This window comes from Hyperoodon ampullatus, assembly GCF_949752795.1.
Source record: "Hyperoodon ampullatus genome assembly, chromosome: 2".
Taxonomy (NCBI): Eukaryota; Metazoa; Chordata; class Mammalia; order Artiodactyla; family Ziphiidae; genus Hyperoodon; species Hyperoodon ampullatus.
Window position 1 is genome coordinate 143,462,918 of NC_136915.1, and position 25,105 is coordinate 143,488,022.

The 25,105-nt window shown below is 38.8% G+C and overlaps 1 protein-coding gene across 1 annotated transcript in view; it reads right to left on the bottom strand.

Annotated features, from left to right (window-relative positions):
• HHAT (hedgehog acyltransferase) overlaps positions 1–25,105 on the bottom strand; it is a gene marked incomplete at both ends in the record, with an annotated part of 362,271 nt that overhangs the window by 50,606 nt on the left and 286,560 nt on the right. The gene's annotated exons all lie outside the window — the stretch shown is intronic.

The window sequence follows — 25,105 nt, forward strand, 5'->3', positions numbered from 1 at the left end:
TTCAGAATGAGAACCAGGTACGGCTCAACCCAAGGTTTCTGACAAATACCTCAGCCTAATCCAAAGACACAGAAAAGAGGGATTTCCCTGGTGGTCCAATGGTTAAGAATCCACCTTCCAATGCAGAGGACATGGGTTCGATTCCTGGTCGGGGAACTAAGATCTCACATGCTGTGGGGAAACTAAGCCCGTGCGCTGCTACTAGAGAGCCCATGGGCTGCAACGAAAAGATCCCGCGTGCCGCAAAAAGACCCGACGCAGCCAAATAAATAAATATTTTTAAAGATTTTTTTTAAAAAACAAAAAAACAAAGACATAGAAAAGAGAGAGAGCAGAGGTTCTAGAGATCATTCCTGAATATCTTCCTAAAGCCTGCACATCTCTGGGGTCACTTGCATCTTGATTTCAGCTGTGCTCCTGTTACAAACAGAATTCTGAATTAACAAGCAAAAAGGACTAAGCTAGAGGGTGAGTCTCAAATAGGAGATTTACTTATTCCTGGTGACCCTACTATGGATCATCTGTGGCTACTCTGTAAGCCTTGGTCAGTGTCCTCTGAAAGCCTAGAGAAATGAATTCCTGATCCCCTCCCCGTTTCTCCCCTGCCAGTCCCAGGTCTGGTCTGTAGGCTCAGATATACCTGCTACCCTATAGCTTCCCATCCATGGCTCTCTCCTCCAGCATCATTTTGGAGCATGGGTTTTACTGCCACCCTATGTGAGAGTGTGGCTTTCTCTGATAAGCTGTGTAGCAGGCAGTGACTAAGTTGTCTGCCTGCACATGGTTGTTCTGGAAAGCTCTCAAGTGATGCTGACATGGCCCTGGTTAGAGGCCACCAGACAAGATGACCTCTAGTCTCTCCCCCTCCTCTGAGAGGCCACAAGCATGCACAGGGGATGCTGCCAAACAAGATCAGATAAGGGATAACTACACAGCATAAAAACTGGTAATGAAAGAGAAATAGGGATGAAGCAGGATTGTAATTCAGCACTCTTCACCTCCGAGAATAAGGAGACATTAATCTGCCAGTTTCTGCATTTTCGAGCAGAGGAAGATACTTTCGGAGTGTTACTGACTCAATTAGCAGTGACTCAGGAGGTGGGGTGAGAGGAAGCAGGGGGATAGGGGGAAAAATCCACAATAATAAATCAAGAAAATATGAACTGTTGTAATTGACATAAATGTGCCCAAATAATTCTCTCCAGGTACAGGGGTCACTGATAACACATTTGATTTCTAAGGAACGTGAGGAACTTCTGTTCAAACCCTATCAGTCTTCCCTAACCTTATATCCTGTTAGGGGAGTTCAAAGACCCCACTGATCTTTCCCTTTTTAATGCCAATTACAGAGAGCGCACATTGCTTGGTTAAAGCTCAAAGTGGTTCTCCTTTTGTGGGAAATGATTACAATTATTAAATAATCAACACAGAGATGACGAGAGAGGAAAACACTGCTTGCGCTAGGTTGCTAAGCGGGGCTGTGGTGCCAGGTTACCTGGTACATGGCGAGGGCCGGGATACAGAGGGAGGCAAAGCTGAGGGGCAGGAGGCAGAGCAAGGGAAGAGATGCAGCAGAGAGTGAGGGCTGGAGGCACAGGGATCCTCTCTCCAGCACCTGAGACCCTGGTTCCTACTGCTCTTCCTTTGATTCTCTGATTACCCCAGTATCTCTCTCAGGTACATGATTCAATAAATTCCTATTTCTGCTCAGGAAAAACAGAAGTCAGAGTAAGAGCAAATACAAAGGAGCCTCTTATCTCAGAGACAGGAGGGAAGATCTAAAATTTGAAATGACCGACTACAAGTTAATCTTTAGAAATAGTTAATTTATTTTTTTAAAATTAACAAGAATGTTAAAGGCACAGGCTGTTGGAATCAATAGGCTAGAAAAACTTAAGGAGAAATCAAGATGCTTATAGGCAATTCTTGATTATTTGCCCCCCACCCCGGGGTGAGTAGGTGGAAGACAAAATAGATGATGATAAAGAAAATCCCAAAGCCTAATTTTAAACTAATAGCCCCATCCTCTGAACTGACAAAATTAGCCTTGCCAACACGCAGCAAACTTGACAGAACATTGTCTCTCTTCTTTGTGAATCAGTGGGAAGGCAGAATGATGGGCCACAAGAAAGGAAAAAGAGGACCTGTCTGGATAATCCACAGGAGGGTAATAATTAATAGCAAAGGGGATGGAAGTCTTGGCTGCAACTCATCTTTCCTCTTTGGGTTCCCTCGCCTCATTGTAGAAGGTGACAGATTTGACATCAGGGATTTCTTTCTATCTTGGGAACCATCTGGCCTTAGTCATTGGTTTACAGGAACTCTAGAGGTAAGCACCAAATTCAGGGTTCCCAGGAGAAAAAAAATGCCATCTGGGCAAGGCTGGAAGAGTATATTCCCTTGGCCCAGCCAGCTCCGTCAATAAATATGACTTTCTGAGCCCCTAGGGCCACAGGGTCAAAATTCCCACTTTAAACACTTCGTATCTTTTGCACTGTCTCTTCTGAAGTCCTATTGCAATTACTGTCATCACTCCTGTGGTCCTTCACATCTAGGATGCAGGTTGTTCACGTGCAGGGTCAAGCCTCACATGTTAGTCACCCATCTTCCTGGCTCAGGTGCTTGAAAGGTTGAGGAATTGTAAACCAAATAGGGAGAAAAAAAAAAAATCATTGTGCAATGAAGAGCCATCAGGTATGAAAAGAACTGCCAACTTGATCAGATAAGGCACTGATTAGTAAACAGATTTTCATTTTCATTAACATGACTACATGAGGATACAAAAGAGCCCTGGTCTGGTCATGGTCTCTTCCCAGAGGATAGATGAGTCTGTGGCCATCCAATATTCTGGCAGCAAAAAACCCCAGGGGATGTTTGGAAATTCGCTGGACATTTTTGGTTGTCCCAAGGACAACACAATTGGCAGGAGGTAACTGTGGCATTTGATGGGCCAGGGATTATAAACATACTGCAATGTGTGGGATAGAACCATCCTGCCCAAAATGTCAACAGCGCCCTCTTGAGAAAGGGTCAAAGGTTTTCTTCTACTTTCATTATAGAGCTAACTTCTCTCTCGGCCCATGGGGCACAGAACCTCCCTTCCTCTCTCATTAGCAGCAATGGCAAAAACATGCCCCTTTCCCCCTGGGGCCCAGAAAAATGCACCCCAGGGCAGGGAAAGCATTCGTTTATAGTGTCCCAGTGCTAGGCCCCCTCGCTTCCCCCCCCACTACCACCTGGTATCACATTTGAGAGAGGGGGAGCCTCTTGTGTCCCCAGTTATGTTCAGGCAAGACGTAGCAACCTCCTCACCCTCACAGCCCTGAGACCTGGAGGAGAAAGGAAGAATGGGAGGCCGAGCACGTTGGAAAGCACCATTTTGTTCCCCTACAGGGGTGACCAGTGCTCCCACACAGACTCTTAACTCATGTGACAGGTTAGGGCAGTTTCTCTCCATGTTAGTGTCGATATAACCCACTCTTCAGGCCCAAGGGCAAGTACCCTCTAATTCCTCTGGGTGAGCTCGCTGTCTCTGAAAGAAGAAACAAGAAGTGGAAATGCTATAACTAACAGTTTAGCGATGGCTCTAAACTTCCCTCTAAGACACTAACTCCAAAGGGGAGGCATGTAACCCAAACAAAGGAAAACTGGGGCTGAACTAAACGTCTGTCAGAAGAGTTTGCAGTTCCTGCTGCGAGGTGTCTTCAAGTGTGTTTATTCATATCTCCATGGCAACCCCTCTATCTTTTCCAGTCAACATCCTGTCCTTGGAAATCACAGGACTGGCCAGGCAAACAAGCCAGGGCCTGGGGGGGTGCGGTCCATGGAATCTGGGTCAGAAGTGATGCTCAGAGTGGCCATGGGGGTGAGAAGCAGATGGTGTGGTGGGGCTGCAGGTGGCTGTGCTCTGGGGGCCCCGCACTTGTCCATGGAGGGCCTGCACGTGGGGCTGAGACAGGAGGAGGGGATGGGCTGAGCATCTGGGGGAGCATATGGGCCGGAGGAACGGCTGCTGGAGACAGTGACAAAGGCTTGGCAAGTGGGACCTGATGCTGTTTATTTTTAAGTGGGGGAGAAGCTAAAAAAAGAAACTGGGTGGGTTTGAGCAGCTGGACACAGTTCTTCCATATAATCACTGAAGTTTTTCATTTTCTAATAAAAACACTAACCAGAGGGAAAGAGAGGATAAACAAGGACATGGCAACGGGAGAGACTAGTGCAGACCAGGGAGAGCAAACGAGGGGTGGACACCCCACAGGCCATAAAGATGAGACCAAAGACAACAAAAGAAACAATTATAGCTCTCGTGAAAGAGAAGGGTGGTCAGAGTGAAACGCTCAGGGTCAGGAGGACCCAAACCCCAAAGTCATTCCAGTGTCCCTGTCCCATCTCTGTACCAACCTGCCAGGACACTGCTCCCCTTGCTTCCTTTCTCAAGGCACTTGGGTCATCTCCACTTAGAAGTCTGTTTTACCAGTTACCCATCTCTCTCATGTTCCTACCAGCATGGTAAGTTCCTGAGGGACAGCGTGGCCTGTTCTTCAATCTGTATCACCCAAGGCCCACGCATACTCTGTGTGCGCTCAATAATTATCTTACACCTGTTCCTCCCATTGCCCTACGTAAGTTATGGAATCTCCTGACTTCCTTACTATTCCATCCCCATGCTATATCCAAGCCAAATGAATACATGAAGGCACTCAGAAAGCAACACTTCCTTCCCTCTTGTACACGTATGGAGCATCAAAAAATCTCTGGCCAATGAAGTTAAATTTTTCAATCTCTGTTTGCTACTGTGATCTAAGCAATGCATGCTCCTAAGAGACAGTCAGATACCTGCAGTGATGAAGGCAAAGCTGGTTTTGCTTAAACGGAACAGTTACCTGCTCCATAGTTTAGAAGTCCAGTTCAGTTAAAAACAGCAGAGGCTATAACTTAGGATCCAAATCCGTGCAGCATATGAAAAAATTTCAGAGAACTTTCAAATAACTAAGCAAACAGCTGTTTCCTGTTACATTTAGAAAGCTTAAGCCATATATTAAGTGCCTGGGGTCCTGCTAAAAGTTCTGGAATGGCCAACAGAACCGTGTCACCCTGTGTTTTTACTTTTCCACTACCATGGACCCACCTCCAGTCTGTACGTCTCTGCTCTGGATTTCGCAGAAGCCTCTTTCTTAACTGGCATGCTCTACTCTGGCCTTTACCCCTCTAGTTCATCAAGCACACTGACTAGGACTCTCCATTATGCAAAGTATGTTAGTGGTTTTTTGTTGCTTACAGACAAAAATCCAAACTGGGAAGGCACTTTACAATCAGAGCCCATTTCACTTTCCAACCTTAATTCCTACCACTCTTTATCAATGGTATAGCTCTATTCACTGCCCTCCAAACATAACATGCACTTTTACATCTCTGTGCCTTTGTACAAGCTGTTTTCTCTACTTAGAATGTGCCCTCCTTATTCCTTCTTCAAGCTCTAGCCCAATGTCAGCTCAGGAGAGCAATGGCCTTCGACCAGCCCAAATTGGGTTCAGGTTCTGGCTTTCCACCTTTTAACTGTGCTGCCCAGAGCAAGCTCAGGCTCCCCATCTACCTAGTTCACAGTTGGTATTTGATAACTGTAGGCCACCCTAAACCTGGGAGTGTTGATCACCTATTTTCTGGTTCTATAAGCTATGGATGGGATAGAGAGCATCAATCTATAGGTCTTAGAGAGCTACAGTTTTTAATGTAAAACATTTCACTATGTGAGGAGCTTTACCTATACTGAAAAGTAGGTTAAATTATTCCCATTTTACAAAGGAAGAACTAGAGGAGCAGACATTAAGTAACTGGCCCCAGGTTATATACACTGGTAAGTACAGAGCAGGATTCACACAGGTTTCTCTAACTCAATGTCTTCCTACCCCCCACTACATTATACAACTTCACGTCTGTGTAACAGTGATTATCCCCCTCCTCTAGACTGGAATCTTCAAGAAGTTTATCTCTTCAGTGCCAGATACAAAGTAGATTTTCAAGAAATGTTTGTTCCACAGATACTTCATGCATGTGTTCCTTTAGCAATGGTTGATAGATACCCACCAAGTGTCAATTTCAGGACCTCAATATTTTCAAGAACAATATGGCTTAGAATGACATTGGACTTTTAAAAAGCAATTGGAATTCACAATTACAGAAGGGGGTTTAGTATATCTCTCCAGAAAATGACACCTAACAGACCAAAAGTAAGAAAGAATACAGAGCTGCTGAATAGAAATTAATAGGCCTAGCATCCAAATTGAAAAGGATGAAAAATCACCTCTGTTCACAAATGACATGATCTTATATGTAGAAAGCACTAAAGATTCTATTTAAAAAGTTATAACTAAGAAATTCAGCAAAGGTTACAGTATATGAAATTAACATGCAAAAATCAGTTGTATGTCTATACATGAACAATGAACAATCTGAAAAGGAAATTAATAATTCCATTGACGATAGCATCAAAAAGAATAAAATACTTAGGAATACACTTAACAAAGGAGGCAAAATATTGTACACTGAAAACTACAAAACACTGTAGGTATGACATCCATATTCATGGGCTGGAATACTGAATATTGTTAAGATGCCATTACCACCCAAAGCTGTCTCTAGCTTCAATGAAATCCCTATCAAAATCCCAAAGATTTTTGTTTGCTGAAACAGAAAAATTCTTACTAAAGTTAACATGAAATCTCAAGGGACCCCTGAGTGGTCAGAACAATCTTGAAAAAGAACAGGAGAGTCAATCAAGATGGTGACATAAGGGGGTCCTGAACTCCACTCCTCCCATGGAGGCACTGAATGGACAGCTATATATAGAGCAATTCCCTGTGAATAAATAGATAAAATATAATAAAGTATCAAACAGAAATCATAGAGCTGAAGAATACAATAACTGAACTGAAAAATTCAATAGAAGGGTTCAATAGTTCAACAACAAACTAGATAAAGCAGAAGAAGAGATCATGACATTTTTTTTTTAATTCCATATATATGTGTTAGCATACGGTATTTGTCTTTCTCTTTCTGACTTACTTCACTCTGTATGACAGACTCTAGGTCTATCCACCTCATTACAAATAGCTCAGTTTCGTTCCTTTTTATGGCTGAGTAATATTCCATTGTATATATGTGCCACATCTTCTTTATCCATTCATCTGATGATGGACACTTAGGTTGTTTCCAGCTCCGGGCTATTGTGAATAGAGCTGCAATGAACATTTTGGTACATGTCTCTTTTTGAATTATGGTTTTCCCAGGGTATATGCCTAGTAGTGGGATTGCTGGGTCATATGGTAGTTCTATTTTTAGTTTTTTAAGGAACCTCCATACCGTTCTCCATAGTGGCTGTACCAATTCACATTCCCACCAGCAGTGCAAGAGTGTTCCCTTTTCTCCACACCCTCTCCAGCATTTATTGTTTCTAGATTTCTTGATGATGGCCATTCTGACTGGTGTGAGATGATATCTCATTGTAGTTTTGATTTGCATTTCTCTAATGATTAATGATGTTGAGCATTCTTTCATGTGTTTGTTGGCAGTCTGTATATCTTCTTTGGAGAAATGCCTATTTAAGTCTTCTGCCCATTTTTGGATTGGGTTGTTTGTTTTTTTGCTATTGAGCTGCATGAGCTGTTTATAAATTTTGGAGATTAATCCTTTGTCAGTTGCTTCATTTGCAAATATTTTCTCCCATTCTGAGGGTTGTCTTTTGGTCTTGTTTATGGTTTCCTTTGCTGTGCAAAAGCTTTGAAGTTTCATTAGGTCCCATTTGTTTATCTTTGTTTTTAGTTCCATTTCTCTAGGAGGTGGGTCCAAAAGGATCTTGCTGTGATTTATGTCATAGAGTGTTCTACCTATGTTTTCCTCTAAGAGTTTGATAGTTTCTGGCCTTACATTTAGGTCTTTAATCCATTTTGAGCTTATTTTTGTGTATGGTGTTAGGGAATGATCTAATCTCATACAGACCTCCCCCGAGGTGAGAGGGGGAGGGAAAGGCAGAGATGAGTATGAAAATCCAAAGGACTGTATGATCTGAGAATGAAATGTTTTCTAAATCAAATTAAGCTACACGGTGAAAATTGAGGAGAAAGTCCTTAAGGTGACTTTTAAATGAGAATGAAATGTCTGCTAGTAAGTTACAGAGGTGCATTGATACCAAGTGGCAGCCCTGTATCTCATTAATTTCAAACATAGATTTTTATGTGAGGCTATTTGATTATAATTTGATTATCTGACCCTGTAATTAAAGTTTATTGCCAATTTGGAAGCTTACATGTAAAATGAACTGGTTTTCTTCAAAGCAATATACAATCCTTCGGACTCATTGACTTCTGGTTTTGCATTTAAATGGAAAAGTCAGTTATAACGTGACAAACAGGTTGGGGTTTTGATCATTAATCCTGCTAAAGCAATATTCATAAATTCAATTCTGAATCAGTTGGAATACTTTTCTTTTATTAGTTTCTGTGTTATTAAATGAGATTGTTTCTGACTAATATATTTCTGGACTCAAAAAAAAAAAAAAAAAAGAAGAGATCAGCAAACTCAAAGACAGGGCAGTGGACTTCATCCAATCAGAGGAACCAAAAAAAAAAAAAAAAAAAGAATGAATATGAGTGAAGATAGCTTAAGGGACTTATAGATGCCATCAAGCAGACCAATGTATTATGGGGGTCCCAGAAGGAAAACAGAGAAAGGGGCAGAGCACTTATGCACAGAAATAATGGCTAAAAACTTCCCTAACCTGGGGAAGTAAACAAACATCTATATCTAGGAAGCCCAAACAGTACTAAATAAGATAAATCTAAAGAGACCCACACAAAGACACATTATAATTAAACTGTGAAAAGTTAAAGACAGAGAGGACCTTAAAAGCAGCAAGAGAAAGCAACTTGTTATATACAAGCGAACTCCCATAAGACTATCAGCATATTTTTCAACAAAAAATTTGTAGGCCAGAAGGAGCAGCATAATATATTCAGATTGCTCAAAGAAAAACACTGCCAACCAAGAATACTCTACCTGGCAAAGCTGTCCTTCTGAACTGAAGGAGAGATAAAGAGTTTTCCCGAACAAAAACAAAAACAAAAACAAAAGCTGAAGGAATTCATCACCACTAGACCAGCCTTACAAGAAATGTTAAAGGGATTTTTTTCAAGTTGAAACAAAAGGATGCTAATTAGTAACAGGAAAACATGTGAAAGTATAAAGCCTAATGGTAATGGTGAACATATAGTTAAATTCAGAGTACTCTAATGTTGTAATTGTGGTGGGTAGATCACTTATAACTCTAGTATAAAGGTTAAAAGCAAAAAGTTTTAAAGATAACTACAAGTACAATAATTTGTTAATGAATACACAATGTAAAAAAAATGTAAATTGTGACATCAAAAACATAAAATGTGTGGAGTGGAAGTGTAAAAACCTAGAGCTTTTGTATGCATTTGAAGTTAACTTGTTATCAGCATAAAATAGACTGTTACAAGTATAAGATGTTTTATGAAAGCATAATGGCAACCACAAAGCAAAAACCTACAGTAAATATACAAAGATAAGGGAATCAAAGCATACCACTACAGAAAATCATCATATCACAAAGAAATAGAGCAAAAGAGGAACCAAAACACAAAGGAATTACAAAACAAACAGAAAACAATTAACAAAATGGCACTAGTAAGTTCATATCTATCAATAATTACCTTAAATGTAAATGAACTAAATTATCCAATCAAAAGGCACAGAGTGACTAAATGGATTAAAAAACAAGATCCAACTATACGATGCCTACAAGAGACTCACTTTAGCTTTTAGGACACACATAGTGAAGGGATGGAAAAAGATATTTCATGAAAATGTAAACCAAAGAAGGCTGGGGTAGTTAAACTCTTCAACAAATGGTGCTAAGAAAACAGGATAACCACATGCAAAGCAGTGCATTTGAACCCTCACTTTATACCAGATACAAAAATTAAGTTGATGAATCAAAAATCTAAACATCAGGGACTTCCCTGGCGGTCCAGTGGTTAAGACTCCACGCTTCAAATGCAGGAGGCGCAGGTTCGATCCCTGGTCTGGAAACTAAGTTCCCACATACTGCGTGGTGCGGCCAAAAAAAAAAAAAAATCTAAACAACAGAATTGAAACTATAAAACTCTTAGAAGAAAACATAGGAAAAAAATTTCATGATATTGGATTTATCAATGACTTCCTGGATAGCACACCAAAAGCACAGGCAACAAAAGTAAAAATAGATAAACTGCACTTCACCAAAATTAAAAACTTTCGTGCATCAAAGGACACCATCAACAAAGTGAAAAGGCAACCCAAAGAATGAGAGAAAATATTTAGAATCACATATCAATAAGGGATTAATATCCAGAATATATAAAGAATTCTGACAACAGAAAAACAACCCAATTCAAAAATAGGCAAAGGACTTGAACAGATATTTATCCAGAGAAGATATACAAATGGTCAATAAGCACATGAAAAGATGCTCAATATCACTATTCATTATGGAAATGCAAATCAAAACCATAATGAGCCACATGAACCACACCTTTACACCTACTAAAATGGCTATAATCAAAAACAGAAAATAAGTGTTGATGAGGATGTGGAAAAATTGAATCCTTGTGCATTGCTAGTGAGAATGCAAAATGGTGTAGCCATTGTGGAAAACAGTATGGCAGTTCCTCAAAAATTAAAAATAGAATTATCATATAATGCAGCAACCCACTTCTAGGTATATATTCAAAAGAAATGAAAGCAGGGACAGAACCGATATTTGTATACCAATGTTCATAGCAGTATTATTCACAATAGACAAAAGATAGAAACAACCCTAATGTCCATTGATGGATAAATGTGTAAGCAAACTATGGTATATATGTAAAATGGAAATATGGCTCAGCCTTAGAAAGAAAGGAAATTCTGACAGACACTGCAACATGGATGAATCATGAGGACGTTAGGCTCAGTTATAATCATGACACAGAAGGGCAAATACTGCACAATTCCACTTATATACAGTACCCAGAATAGTCAAACTCATAGAAAAAGAAAGTAAAATAGTGGTTTCCAGGGATTAGGGGGAAGAGGTAATAGGAGTCATTGTTTAGTAGGCACAGAGTTTCAATCTGGGATGATAAAAACATTCTGGAGACTGATGGTGGTGACAGTTGCACAACAATGTGAATGTATTTAATGACTCTGAATTTTACACGTAAAAGTGGTTAAACTGGTAAATTTTCTGTTATATATGTTTTATCACAAGAATTATTAGGCCTTATCTAATAGACAGATCTGCCGAATAGTGAATACATGCAATTTTCATACACATGTGGGGCATAATCAAACTGAACGTGTACTAAGCCAGGAAAGGAATATAAGTACATTTTAAAATTTTATCATGAAGTTTATGCTCACCAGCAACAAATATTAGCAAAAATTAACACACCAGTAAATTACTTTAAATTTCATTCATTTTAGCTAAAAGTTTTTATTGCAGGAATAATAAAATGGATAAACTTTGGCAAGTGTGATCAATTAAGAAAATAAGGTAAAATAAACAACAAGAGGAAATAATACATAGGACATTTAAAAATCTTTGGAGAGTATATAGCGATATATTTGGAAACCTAGATAAAAGATAATTTATCTAGAAAATTTAAACTACCTAAAACTCTCATAGAAAAAGTAGGAAGACTAAAAAAAAAAAAAAGCATAAACATAGAAGAATTGAAACAGTGGTCAAAGCTCTATGCTCAAAGAAGAACTGCCCAGATATTCCTAATGAGCAAGTTCTACCAGATGGTCAAGAAACAGATAATTTCCATCTCATAGGAACTGTTTCAGAGGATAGAAAACCATGGGAAGCTTCCACTCATTTGAGGATGCCAGCATAATTCTGATACCAAAGTCATAAAAAGCCAAAACAAGAAAAGAAAACCAGAAGTCAATCTTTGTTCCAGAAATTACCTTAAAAATTCTAAATTAAATAGCTGCAAATCAAATACAGGAATGGTTCAAAGAATACTCTCGATCAAATAAGACTTATCCCAGGAATGGAAGGATGATTCAACATTAGAAACATTAGAAATCCATGTAACTCATGGGATTAAATAATTAAAGCAGAATAATCATATGATCACTCAATAGATGACAATAAAGTAAGCTTTTTTAAGTTGATAAAGAGGGTATGTCAAAAACCCAGAGAAAATATTCCCACTAGCTTCAAGAAAAAGACATTTTTTTCCTCTATCATTCAAAACTGTACCAAAGGACCAAGTATAGTGAAACAATTAAATGCAGCAAGAGTTAAAATTGTTGGCAAAAACAAAACTGTCATTATTTGTAGATGATATGACCATCAATCTAGAAAATTCAAAAGAAACAACCAACAAATCACTAGAGCTAAAAAAAGATTTAAAGTAGATGCAAAATGATCAACTCAAAACAAAAATCAATACCTTTCCTACACAATAGCAATAATTCAAAAAGAGATGCACAAGACTTCTAAGAAATGATAAAACTTTATGTAAGAACATAAAGGAAGACTTGAATAAATAACTATTCAAGGCTGGGAAGACTCAGCATTACAGACATGTCAACTCTACTCAAAGATACAATTCAGAGCAAATCTAATAAATTCCAATATAAATACCAAAGGGAGTTTCGAGAAACTTCACTTTTGAGGAATTCTAAGATTCATATAGAAGAAGCAATGTGCAAAAACAGCCAATGTAGCTCCAAAAAAGAACAAAAAGGAGCACAGGACTTTCCTTACTGGGAATCAAGATATTCAAAACTCTAAGATTTTAAACAGGACTAATTAAATAGATCAATGCAACAGAAAAGAGAGCCCACAAATGAACCCGTGTGTATTTGGATATTTACAATATATTAAATGTGATCTTTCAAATCAGTGAGGGAAAGATTACTGAATAAAACAATTTTTAAATGTAGAAAGATTTCTTGTTGCAGGCCATACAAAAATGGGCAGCAGACCAGATTTGGTCCCTGGGCCATCTTTTGCCAACTCCTGCTCTATTCTATTCTCGGTAATGCCCTAAAGAAGCACTTTATGAACAAGGAGGCATGAACAGGCAATGTACTGCAGCAGCATTTGCAAAAGAAAAAAAAAATGAGAGGCAACTTAAATTTTCAATAGAATAATTTTCAACAATAGAATAAGCCAATTATCACATATCCATATTATGTCCAGTTATGCAGATCTACATACTCTAATATAGAAACATCTTCAAAACATAATATGAGGAGGGAAAAAGGTGAGAACTTAAAAATATTTATATATTTCTAAACCACACACACACATATATGTACATACAAAGTATGAAAGGTATGCAAGGCTACACTGCAACCTGATAACAATGGCTACCTTTCATGGGAGGAAAGTGAACAAGTGTGTCTGTTTGGGTGATGAGTGCCTTATCTGTATTTTTTTCAAGATCATATGGTCATAAATGACTTCATAAATTATAAAGAATAAATGAATAAAAAAAGGAAGTCTAGGAATCTTTCCACTAAATGACCCTAGAGCCTGGCCACCTCCCCTGAGTATAGAGAGTCAAGGCACACGGGTGGAAAGATGGAATCCAGACGACCATCACACCCAAGTCGTGGCTGCTCATGGCACTGGGGTCCTCCCGCTCTAAGCAGCACTGAGGTCCATTGGGACTATTAAATAAGCCTAGGATGTCACAGCTATGGCCTCAGCTATATCCTGTTCAAACACAGAAACAACAGCTTAGGGCAAGGCCTGCTTTTAAAGCAAACTTGACATTTAAAAATCTAAAACTGACAAACAGGTAAAGCATTCCAAAATAATTCACCAAATGATGGCACAGAAAACTCTTCTAGTGACATTCAGTTAAACATAGTAGATGAGACATCTCTGCTCCCTTCACAAACCCCATTAAAATGAAAAGTAAACATTTGAAAAGGTATAAATCCACAGACAGGAATGGAAGAGAAGTGAACAGCAAGTGAGCAAAGTCAAACCATCTTTATAAGATAGAAAGCAGATGAATGAATTAGCAGAGCTGAGATACTTGAATACTACTAGATGCCAAAGAGAAGAAAAGTCACTCATATACCAGGTCCCCAGAAGTCCCAGGCATTAGAGATACCACATACCACAGGTGACAACAGTAAACCATGGAGGAAAAAAACAGAAATTGGTTGAAAACCTGGGTAATGAGCATATGGACCACAAGGATAAAGATCCTCCTTTCTCCCCATCCCCACCCCCACCCATGATGAAGTTTTTTTTTCCATAAATAAACTCCGTCAAAGAGATTCTAAAGTCAGGGACAATAAGCACGATGACATTTCAGAATTAACAAAGGTATCTGCATTAAGCTTCTAGAGAGAAAAATAGAGTACATACAAGGAATCAAGAATTAAATGGCATTTCTCAACAGTAAAGCTAAAAACTAGAAGACAAATAATATCTTGAAAATTTTCAGGAGAAATTACTTTTCAGCCTAAAATTCAATGCTCAGATAATCAATTAAATGTGAGGGTAGAATAAAGAGAGTTCTAGAAATACTAGGTCTCAAAAAAAAAATAGTATCACCCATGATCCCTTTCTAAGGAAGCTACTAAAGGATGTGCCCCAGCAAATCAAAGGCCGGGGTGGGGGGGGAAACAAGGAGATCTGGGACCCAAGACACAGAGATTCAGCCTAGGAGAGAGGAAATGGGACATGTCAGGACAACAGCCACAGAGCAGATCTGAAGAGAAATAATCCAGATGGGAAGGGAGGATGGAAGGTCTTCAAGAAATATTCTCCAGGTAAAGAGAACTGACAGATTACCAGAGATATCTGACCACATGGAAAATAAAACACTATTCTGAGGGATTTTTCCAATTTTATTAGGGAGTTTGGAAAGAAGTGATGACAGTAAACCAATTAATCAAACAAAATAGGCAAGGCAATTCTTAATCTGAGTTGGGGAAACAGTTGACTAAGAAAGAAAATTCAATTATAGTACTTTAACTAGTTTGGCAGGGAGCCACACTTAACATAGTGATGATAATGTAAACATAGAGTTCTGATTTAACAAAAGGGAGAGATATTATTACATTAGGAGGAGAAGTGGGGAGTACATCTAAGAGGCTAAACCTCATGTAGAAATCACTCAATATTTATAATCTATAAGTGAAGAATAATAGAATACACTTTAAAAAGACAGAGGTAAATATCAGAAACAACTAAGAGAATTGAAAGTTGTGGTGGGATGAATTGGGAGATTTTGATTGACTTATATACACTAATATGTATAAAATAGATAACTAATAACCTGCTGTATAAAAAATAAATAAAATAAAATTCAAAAAAAATTGTTGCTAATGGAGATAAGAACATAAACGTGGGAGGAATGGAGATAGCTCTTCTATTTATTTATCTAAATGAAACCTTGTGTAATATTTGACTTTTGAACCATGAACCTATTTTTTTTAAACTTCCTGGGTTTCAGTTTTTCGCACTGTAAAATAGGGATAATGATGCTACTTACCTATCAAGCTACTATTAAAATCACACGAGATAATGCAGTAAAAGTGCTTTGGGGAACATTCTCACTTCTCTTGGACCAATTTTTCAGAAGAGTTCTTCCAGAGACAAGTTGTGTGGAGCCACACTTAAAACACAAGTTGTCTAAGAACTGAGGGCTGTTTTGTCGATTCATCAAATGCCAAATGTGCACAAGCAGCAAGGAGATGGGACATGGATGAGTAATCTAAGTGGCTTGGGTTTATCACGGAAGACTCCTAGTCTGAAATCAAGGAGGCTTGAATAGATCATGAGAAAATGGATTTGACTTCTTTCTATCAAACTAATCATCTGTTCTTAGAAAGATTACTTATACATTCCTCATCTCTAGGTTCCTCATCTGTAAAACTGGAGGTAGTAACACTTGCCCTGAAGGGTTGTTGTGATGGGTAAATAATATAACGAACGTGAAAGGTCTTTGTGCAGTGTCTGGTGCAGTTCCTTCTACAGCACAGGATGACAGTTACAATAGTCGCACATCCATCTGCTCCTGAGAATGACAACTTTAACCTTCAATTTCTAACATAAACTAAGCATCCAGGGTTAGCTAAGCAAAACCGGTGGGTAAGTCCACCCTCTTCCCTTTTCTGTCAATAACGTTTGATTAGACAACAATACTTATTCACTATAGAAAAGGTTGAAAATATAAATGAGCCAAAACAAGAAAACATGCATCATAAATACTCCAACCATTGACGTTTTAGTGTATAACCTTCCATACGCTTTTCTATGTTTCAATTTCAAAATAAAAATGCATTTTTATTATACCTGTTATTTCACATTCTTTATTTTCATCTTCTCACAGTGAAACTATTTCAACATCATCACATTCAACAGCTGCATATTTGGCTTGACAGATGACCTGCACCGTTTATATTATACTCTTTCCTGTCACCCTTCAGGGGCTAAACAGTGGCCATTCCAACACTCATTCTGGCCTATTGAGTGGATTACAGAGTTGACACCAGAGGAGAAAGCAAGAGCAACCTTAAATTGTGTGTTTCAGTACATGCTGGTGATCAACAGTACATTGATTCCAACCCAGCTCATATCAAAAAAGGCCAGCAGCTGCTTGATATGCTTTTTAAAGCAACATTTATTTCTAGGCATTGAAAGGAATGTGAGATATTTTGGAAGTTCTGCACATTTCTGACATCTCAGAGATTTAAAAATGAATAGATAGACAAAGTTTTACTGAGCTCTGCCCACCAGAGCAACAGTCAGCTCTACCCACCACCAGTCCCTCCCATCAGGAAACTTGCACAAGCCTCTTAGATAGCCATATCCACCAGAGGGCAGACAGCAGAAGCAAAAAGAACTACAATCCTGCACCCTGTGGAACAAAATACCAAATTCACAGAAAGATAGACAAGATGAAAAGGCAGAGGGCTATGTACCAGATAAAGGAACAAGATAAAACCCCAGAAAAACAACTAAATGAAGTGGAGATAGGAAATCTTCCAGAAAAAAATTCCAAATAATGACACTGAAGATGATCTAGGACCTCAGAAAAACAATGAAGGCAAAGATCGAGAAGATGCAAGAAATGTTTAACAAAGACCTAGAAGAATTAAAGAACAAACAAACAGAGATGAACATTACAATAACTGAAATGAAAAATACACTAAAAGGAATCAATAGTGGAATAACTGAGGCAGAAGAACGGATACGTGACCTGGAAGACAGAATGGTGGAATTCACTGCTGCAGAACAGAATAAAGAAAAAAGAATGAAACGAAATGAAGACAGCCTAAGAGACCTCTGGGACAACATTAAACACAACAACATTTGCATAATAGGGGTCCCAGAAGGAGAAGAGAGAGAGAAAGGACCCGAGAAAATATTTGAAGAGATTATAGTCGAAAACTTCCCTAACATGGGAAAGGAAATAGCCACCCAAGTTCAGGAAGCGCAGAAAGTCCCAGGCAGGATACACCTAAGGAGAAACATGCCGAGACACACAGTAATCAAATTGACAAAAATTAAAGACAAAGAAAAATTATTGAAAGCAACAAGGGAAAACGACAAATAACATACAAGGGAACTCCAATAAGGTTAACAGCTGATTTCTAAGCAGAAACTCTACAAGCCAGAAGGGAGTGGCATGATATATTTAAAGTGATGAAAGGGAAGAATCTACAACCAAGATTACACTACCGGCAAGGATCTCATTCAGATTCAACGGAGAAATCAAAAGCTTTACAGACAAGCAAAAGCTAAGAGAATTCAGCACCAACAAACCAGTTTTACAACAAATGATAAAGGAACTTCTCTAAGTGGGAAACACAAGAGAAGAAAAGGACGTACAAAAACAATTCCATAACTATTAAGAAAATGGTAATAGAAACATACATATCAATAATTACCTTAAACGTGAATGGATTAAATGCTCCAACCAAAAGACACAGCCTCGCTGAATGGCTACAAAATCAAGACCCATATATATATGCTATCTACAAGAGACCCACTTCAGACCTAGGGACACAAACAGACTGAAAGTGATGGGATGGAAAATGATATTCCATGCAAATGGAAATCAAAAGAAAGCTGGAGTAGCAATACTCATATCAGATAAAATAGACTTTAAAATAAAGAATGTTACAACAGACAAGGAAGGACACTACATAATGATCAAGGGATCAATCCAAGAAGAAGATATAATAATTATAAATATATATGCACCCAACATAGGAGCACCTCAATACATAAGGCAACTGCAACAGCTCTAAAAGAGGAAATAGACAGGAACACAATAATAGTGGGGAACTTTAACACCTCACTTACACCAATGGACAGATTATGCAAACAGAGAACTAATAAGGAAGGACAAGCTTTAAAGGACACAACAGACCAGATAGATTGAATTGATATTTATAGGACATTCCATCGAAAAACACCAGATTACACTTTCCTCTCAAGTGCGCACAGAACTTTCTCCAGGATAGATTACATCCTGGGTCACAAATCAAGTCTCAGTAAATTTAAGAAAACTGAAATCATATCAAGCATCTTTTCTGACCACAACGATATGAGATTAGAAATCAATTACTGGGAAAAACACGTAAAAAACACAAACAAATGGAGGCTAAACAATACGTTACTAAACAACCAAGAGATCACTGAAGAAATCAAAGAGGAAATCAAAAAATACCTAGAGACAAATGACAATGAAAACATGACAATCCAAAACCTATGGAATGCAGCAAAAGCAGTTCTAAGAGGGAAATTTATAGCAATACAAGCCTACCTCAAGAAACAAGAAAAATCTCAAACAATCTAACCTTACACCTAAAGGAACTTGAGAAAGAAGAACAAACAAAACTCAATGTTAGTAGAAGAAAAGAAATCATAAAGACAGAGCAGAAATAAATGAAATAGAAACAAAGAAAATAGCAAACATCAATAAAACTAAAAGCTGCTTCTTTGAGAAGATAAATAAAGTTGATAAACCATTAGCCAGGCTCATCAAGAAAAAGAGTGAGAGGACTCAAACCAATAAAATTAGAAATGAAAAAGGAGAAGTTACAACAGACACCACAGAAATACAAAGCATCCTAAGAGACTATTACAAGCAACCCTATGCCAATAAAATGGACAACCTGGAAGAAATGGACAAATTCTTAGAAAGGTATAACCTTCCAAGACTGAACCAGGAAGAAATAGAAAATATGAACAGACCAATCACAAGTAATGAAATTGAAACTGTGATTAAAAATCTTCCAACAAACAAAAGCCCAGGACCAGATGGCTTCACGGGTGAATTCTACCAAACATTTAGAGAAGAGCTAACACCCACCCTTCTCAAACTCTTCCAAAAAACTGCAGAGGAAGGAACACTCCCAAACTCATTCTAGGAGGCCACCATTACCCTGATATCAAAACCAGACAAAGATACTACAAAAAAAGAAAATTACAGAACAATATCACTGATGAATATAGATGCAAAAGTCCTCAACAAAATACTAGCAAATAGAATCCAACAACACATTAAAAGAATCATACACCATGATCAAGTGGGATTTATCCCAGGGATGCAAGGATTCTTCAACATATGCAAATCAATCAATGTGATACACCATATTAACAAATTGAGGAATAGAAACCATATGATCATCTCAATAGATGCATAAAAAGCTTTTGACAAAATTCATCACCCATTTATGATAAAAAAAACTCTCCAGAAAGTGGGCATAGAAGGAAACTACCTCAACATAATTAAGGCCATATACGACAAACCCACAGCAAACATCATTCTCAGTGGTGAAAAACTTAAAGCATTTCCTCTAAGATCAGGAACAAGACAAGGATGTCCACTCTGGTCACTAAGATTCAACATAGTTTTGGAAGTCCTAGCCACAGCAATCAGAGAAGAAAAAGAAATAAAAGGAATACAAATTGGAAAAGAAGAAGTAAAACTGTCACTGTCTGCAGATGACATGATACTATACATAGAGAAACCTAAAGATGCCACCAGAGGACTACTAGAGTTAATCAATGAATTTGGTAAAGTTGCAGGATACAAAATTAATGCACAGAAATTTCTTGCATTCCTATACAGTAATGATGAAAAATCTGAAAGAGAAATTAAGGAAACACTCTCATTTACCATTGCAACAAAAAGAATAAAATACCTAGGAATAAACCTACCTAGGGAGACAAAAGATGTGTATGCAGAAAACTCTAAGACACTGATGAAAGAAATTAAAGATGATACCAACAGATGGAGAGATATACCATGTTCTTGGATTGGAAGAATCAATATTGTGGAAATGACTATACTACCCAAAGCAATCTACAGATTCAATGTAATCCCTATCAAGTTACCAATGCCATTTTTTACAGAACTAGAACAAAAAATCTTAAAATATGTATGGAGACACAAAAGACCCCAAATAGCCAAAGCAGTCTTGAGTGGAAAAAACCGAGCTGGAGGAATCAGACTCCCTGACTTCAGACTGAACTACAAAACTACAGTAATCAAGACAATATGGTACTGGCACAAAAACAGAAAGATAGATCAATGGAACAGGATAGAAAGCCCAGAGATAAACCCATGCACCTATGGTCAGCTAACCTATGACAAAGGAGGCAAGGATATACAATGGAGAAAAGACAGTCTCTTCAATAAGTGGTGCTGGGAAAACTGGACAGCTACATATAAAAGAATGAAATTACGGCTTCCCTGGTGGCACAGTGGTTGAGAGTCCGCCTGCCGATGCAGGGGACATGGGTTCGTGCCCCGGTCCAGGAGGATCCCACATGCCATGGAGCGGCTGGGCCTGTGAGCCATGGCTGCTATGCTTGCGCGTCCGGAGCCTGTGCTCCATAACGGGAGAGGCCACAACAGTGAGAGGCCTGCGTACGGCAGAAAAAAAAAAAAAAGAATGAAATTAGAACACTCCCTAACACCATACACAAAAATAAACTCAAAATGGATTAAAGACCTAAATGTGAGACCGGACACTATAAAACTTAGAGGAAAATATAGGAAGATCACTCTTTGGCATAAATCACAGCAAGCTCTTTTTGATCTACCTCCTAGAGTAATGGAAATAAAAACAAAAATAAACAAATGGGACCTAATGAAACTTCAAAGCTTTTGCACAGAAAAGGAAACTACAAACAAGATGAAAAGACAACCCTCAGAACGGGAGAAAATATTTGCAAACGAATCAAGGGACAAAGGATTAATCTCCAAAATATAGAAACAGCTCATGCAGCTCAATATTAAAAAAACAAATAACCCAATCCAAAAATGGATGGAGGACCTAAATAGACATTTCTCCAAAGAAGACGTACAGATGGCCAAGAAGTACATGAAAAGCTGCTCAACATCACTAATTATTAAAGAAATGCAAATCACAACTACAATGAGGTATCACCTCACACTGGTTAGAATGGGCATCATCAGAAAATCTGCAAACAACAAATGCTGGAGAGGGTGTGGAGAAAAGGGAACCCTCTTGCACTGTTGCTGGGAATGTAAATTGATACAGCCACTACGGAGAACAGTATGGAGGTTCCTTATAAAACTAAAAATAGAATTACCTATGACCCAGCAATCCCACTACTGGGCATATACCCAGAGAAAACCATAATTCAAAAAGACATATGCACCCCAATGTTCATTGCAGCACTATTTACAATAGCCAGGTCATGGAAGCAACCTAAATGTCCATCGACAGACAAACGGATAAGAAGATGTGGTACATATACATACAGTGGAATATTACTCAGCCATAAAAAGGAACGAAACTGGGTCATTTGTAGAGACGGGGATGGATCTAGAGACTGTCATACAGAGTGAAGTAAGTCAGAAAGAGAAAAACAAATATTGTATATTAACGCATATATGTGGAACCTAGAAAAATGGTACAGACGAACCTGTTTGTAGGGCAGAAATAGAGACACAGATGTAGAGGATAAATGTACGGACACCAAGAGGGGAACGTGGTGGGGCGGGGTGGTGTGATGAATTGGGAGATTGGGATTGACATATGTACACTAATATGTATAAAATGGATAACTAATAAGAACCTGCTATATTAAAAAATAAATAAAATATAATTCCAAATAAAATTAAGATATATACACATATACATACATATACACATATATAAATGCATTATATATATGCTACACACAGTCACAGCATATATACACAACACACATCATACATAATACATAAATATACACTGTAAATAAATACATACTGTAAAAATATATTGCACTAAGTATGTGCATATTATTTTGAAATGAAGGGACTATTTTACCCTTCCATTGATAATAGGAACACTGAAAACTCAAGGTCTGCTACCTCCAGTGGGTAATTTGGACTTTCTGGGAGGAAAAAGAGACCCAGATTTGGAAACACACATCCAAAGCTTCAGCATGTACATAATAAGATTGTGCTTCTTCCTAAGCTCATCTATAGGACAGTGCTATGTGCTAGACTGATTAGAGTAACCACCACTTATCTGTGCTGTAGAAGCAGAAATCAGGGTCTCTCACATAAAGAATCTCATACCACAAGCCACCTAGAAAAGCCCGTTTCAACCATTTACATTCAAGCCATGGAATCTCATCTTTGGCTCAGTATTCTTTCCTGAGGCTACAGTTCCCCAGGGTGAGGGTTTGTGCTGCGCACTTGGAGGGGAGAATGGACAAGAGTGCCCTGGTGGCAGCAATGATAAGAGAGCAGCCCCTGCCTTGCTAAAGCCTAAACTGAGAGGGACGGGAAAGGCAGCAGAAGCCCCAGAGCTGACCAGACCAGGGGGGCTGAATATCTGAAAATTGCCTCCATTTCAAGCCTTCTCTCTGTCAGATAGCAGACTCAGTAATGGAAAGTTAAAAAAGAACCTTTGAAAATGCTTTTGCCTTTCTAAACATATTTGAACTAAAAGGTGGAATTATTTGCAGCATTCTACCACTCAGACCAAGAGGGGTTAAGGCACGGGTTCAGATTCCCACAGAGAAGAAAATGTATAACCAGTGAACTGCACCATGTTTCCTGCACTGTTAATGATCCTTTGGAGTGGGAGACAATGAGGGGGGCGCCAAGAGATCGTCATCCACCAAGGAACACATTGTTCATAAAAACGGGCATTGCTTTTTTGAGACTGAGGGGCCCAAGTGAGGGCTAGCAGGCTACTACAAAGGCTAATTTAACGTGTAGGATTAATATGTTAATTTGATGCTCTCCTGTTTGGTTAAGTGTTGCATTTCTATATTTCTAAGTCTGGCATTCAAATCTCTTTATGGGGGGACCATTTGGCCTCTCTAACGTCTTTTCCTCCATTCTCCCCAGTGACAGCCCCTTGACTGTCAAAGCAGCCTCCTCTCCTGAACATGGCATGCCCACTCCTGACTTCAGGCTGTGTGTGCTATTCCCCTGGCCTTGAGCCTGTCTTCTCTCTACTTACCTATCCAAATGCAAGATCTTAATTCCTCAGAATCCTACTCAAGCCCCAGATCTTTAAATAAACCATCCCTAAAAGCTTAGCTCACTCTGACCACCACCCCTTATGAACATCAGCTGCCTCTATGACTCAATCTGGTCTCTCTGCACATAATGCCTTATAGTGGTCCTCAACTGGTTTGCACACGTCTTGCCTCTCCAACCAAATCATAAACTCGTGGAGATGGGGATGATGACTCACTGCTCTTCTCTTCCACTGTTAGCACTCTGACATGGAGCCATAACCTCACCTTACTTGACTCCCCAATAGCATCAACACCATTGACGACTTCCTCCATGAAGTACCTTCTTTTTCTTGGTCTCTGTGAAATTATCCTCTAGATTTCCCTCCCAGCTCTTGGCCCCTCCTTCTCTATCTAACTTCTAAACATTGGTGTCCTCAGGTTCATTCCTGGGCAGTCTCCTTTTCCTCTCTTTCTGTACTCCCTCTCTTTAGAAAGTCTCAGACAATTCCACAGCTCCAAAATATCATCTACATGCTCCGAAACATCTGTCTCCAGCCCAGACCTTTCTTCTGAGCAATGCCTGGGAAGAATAGCCCAATTAGTATTTTATGGTATTTATGAAGACAAGTCCATTTTTAAAATATAAATCACTTAGCTCCTCATGGAGAAAAGCTCTCATTCCGTGGTTTTATTGCCTCTCTAATCCAAAGGAGCCACTGCAAAGATGATCATCCTGATAGGAGGCTAGGTGAGATACCTTATTCATGGAGAAAATCGACTAATAATAGACTGTACCACTATACACTGATAGACTAGTACACTGTATTCATTGAAGCACCAAAAGAATATGCAAAAAAAGGAATGAGGAGGGAGGGATCAAGTCTTTCACTCAGAGTTCCCCAACTGCAATGTATCTCCCATATAGGGCACTGAAATTTTTTTTTCCTAGATGAGCAAACTCAGAAACAAAGGACCAGGTTGACTCTGACTAAATGGGCTCAGTCTAAGAAGGGTTCTGGTCTGAAGAAAAGGGCCATTGACAGGAAGCACTTGATCTCTGTTTGTCGAAATGAATGCAAGCGGTGGAGGAATAGAAGATCATGAGCCATTGTCCAACAGAATTACTCTTCTCAGACCAGTTTGCTTTGTATTCCTTCAGTGAGTTAGCTGGGCTATGATCACCGACCTCCAGTGAAAAGGTTTTCTGATCAGGCCAACTGCCATGTACATCTTGCCAATTGGTGAGTTAGGGTTCCACAGAACTAGGACACCATTGGGTGGATCATGTCAATAGTTTTACAATCAATTATCCTTTCAAGTTGACTGATCTCTCAAACTCCTCTTCAAAATCAAACTGATCAATATAACTGATAAACTGAATGGACATCACCACAGAGCTATGGGTTCTTTCTGACACAACAGAGCATCAGGTCCCTCCAAGAACTGTTAGACTGATCGTCCATGATTTTCAGTAGAGGCATGTTTTCTCAATGAAGTCTATATATAGAAATTTTACTGCTTCAGAAAGGACATAAATCAGCTCAGCAGAACACTCTTGGGGCAAAGAAGAAGGGA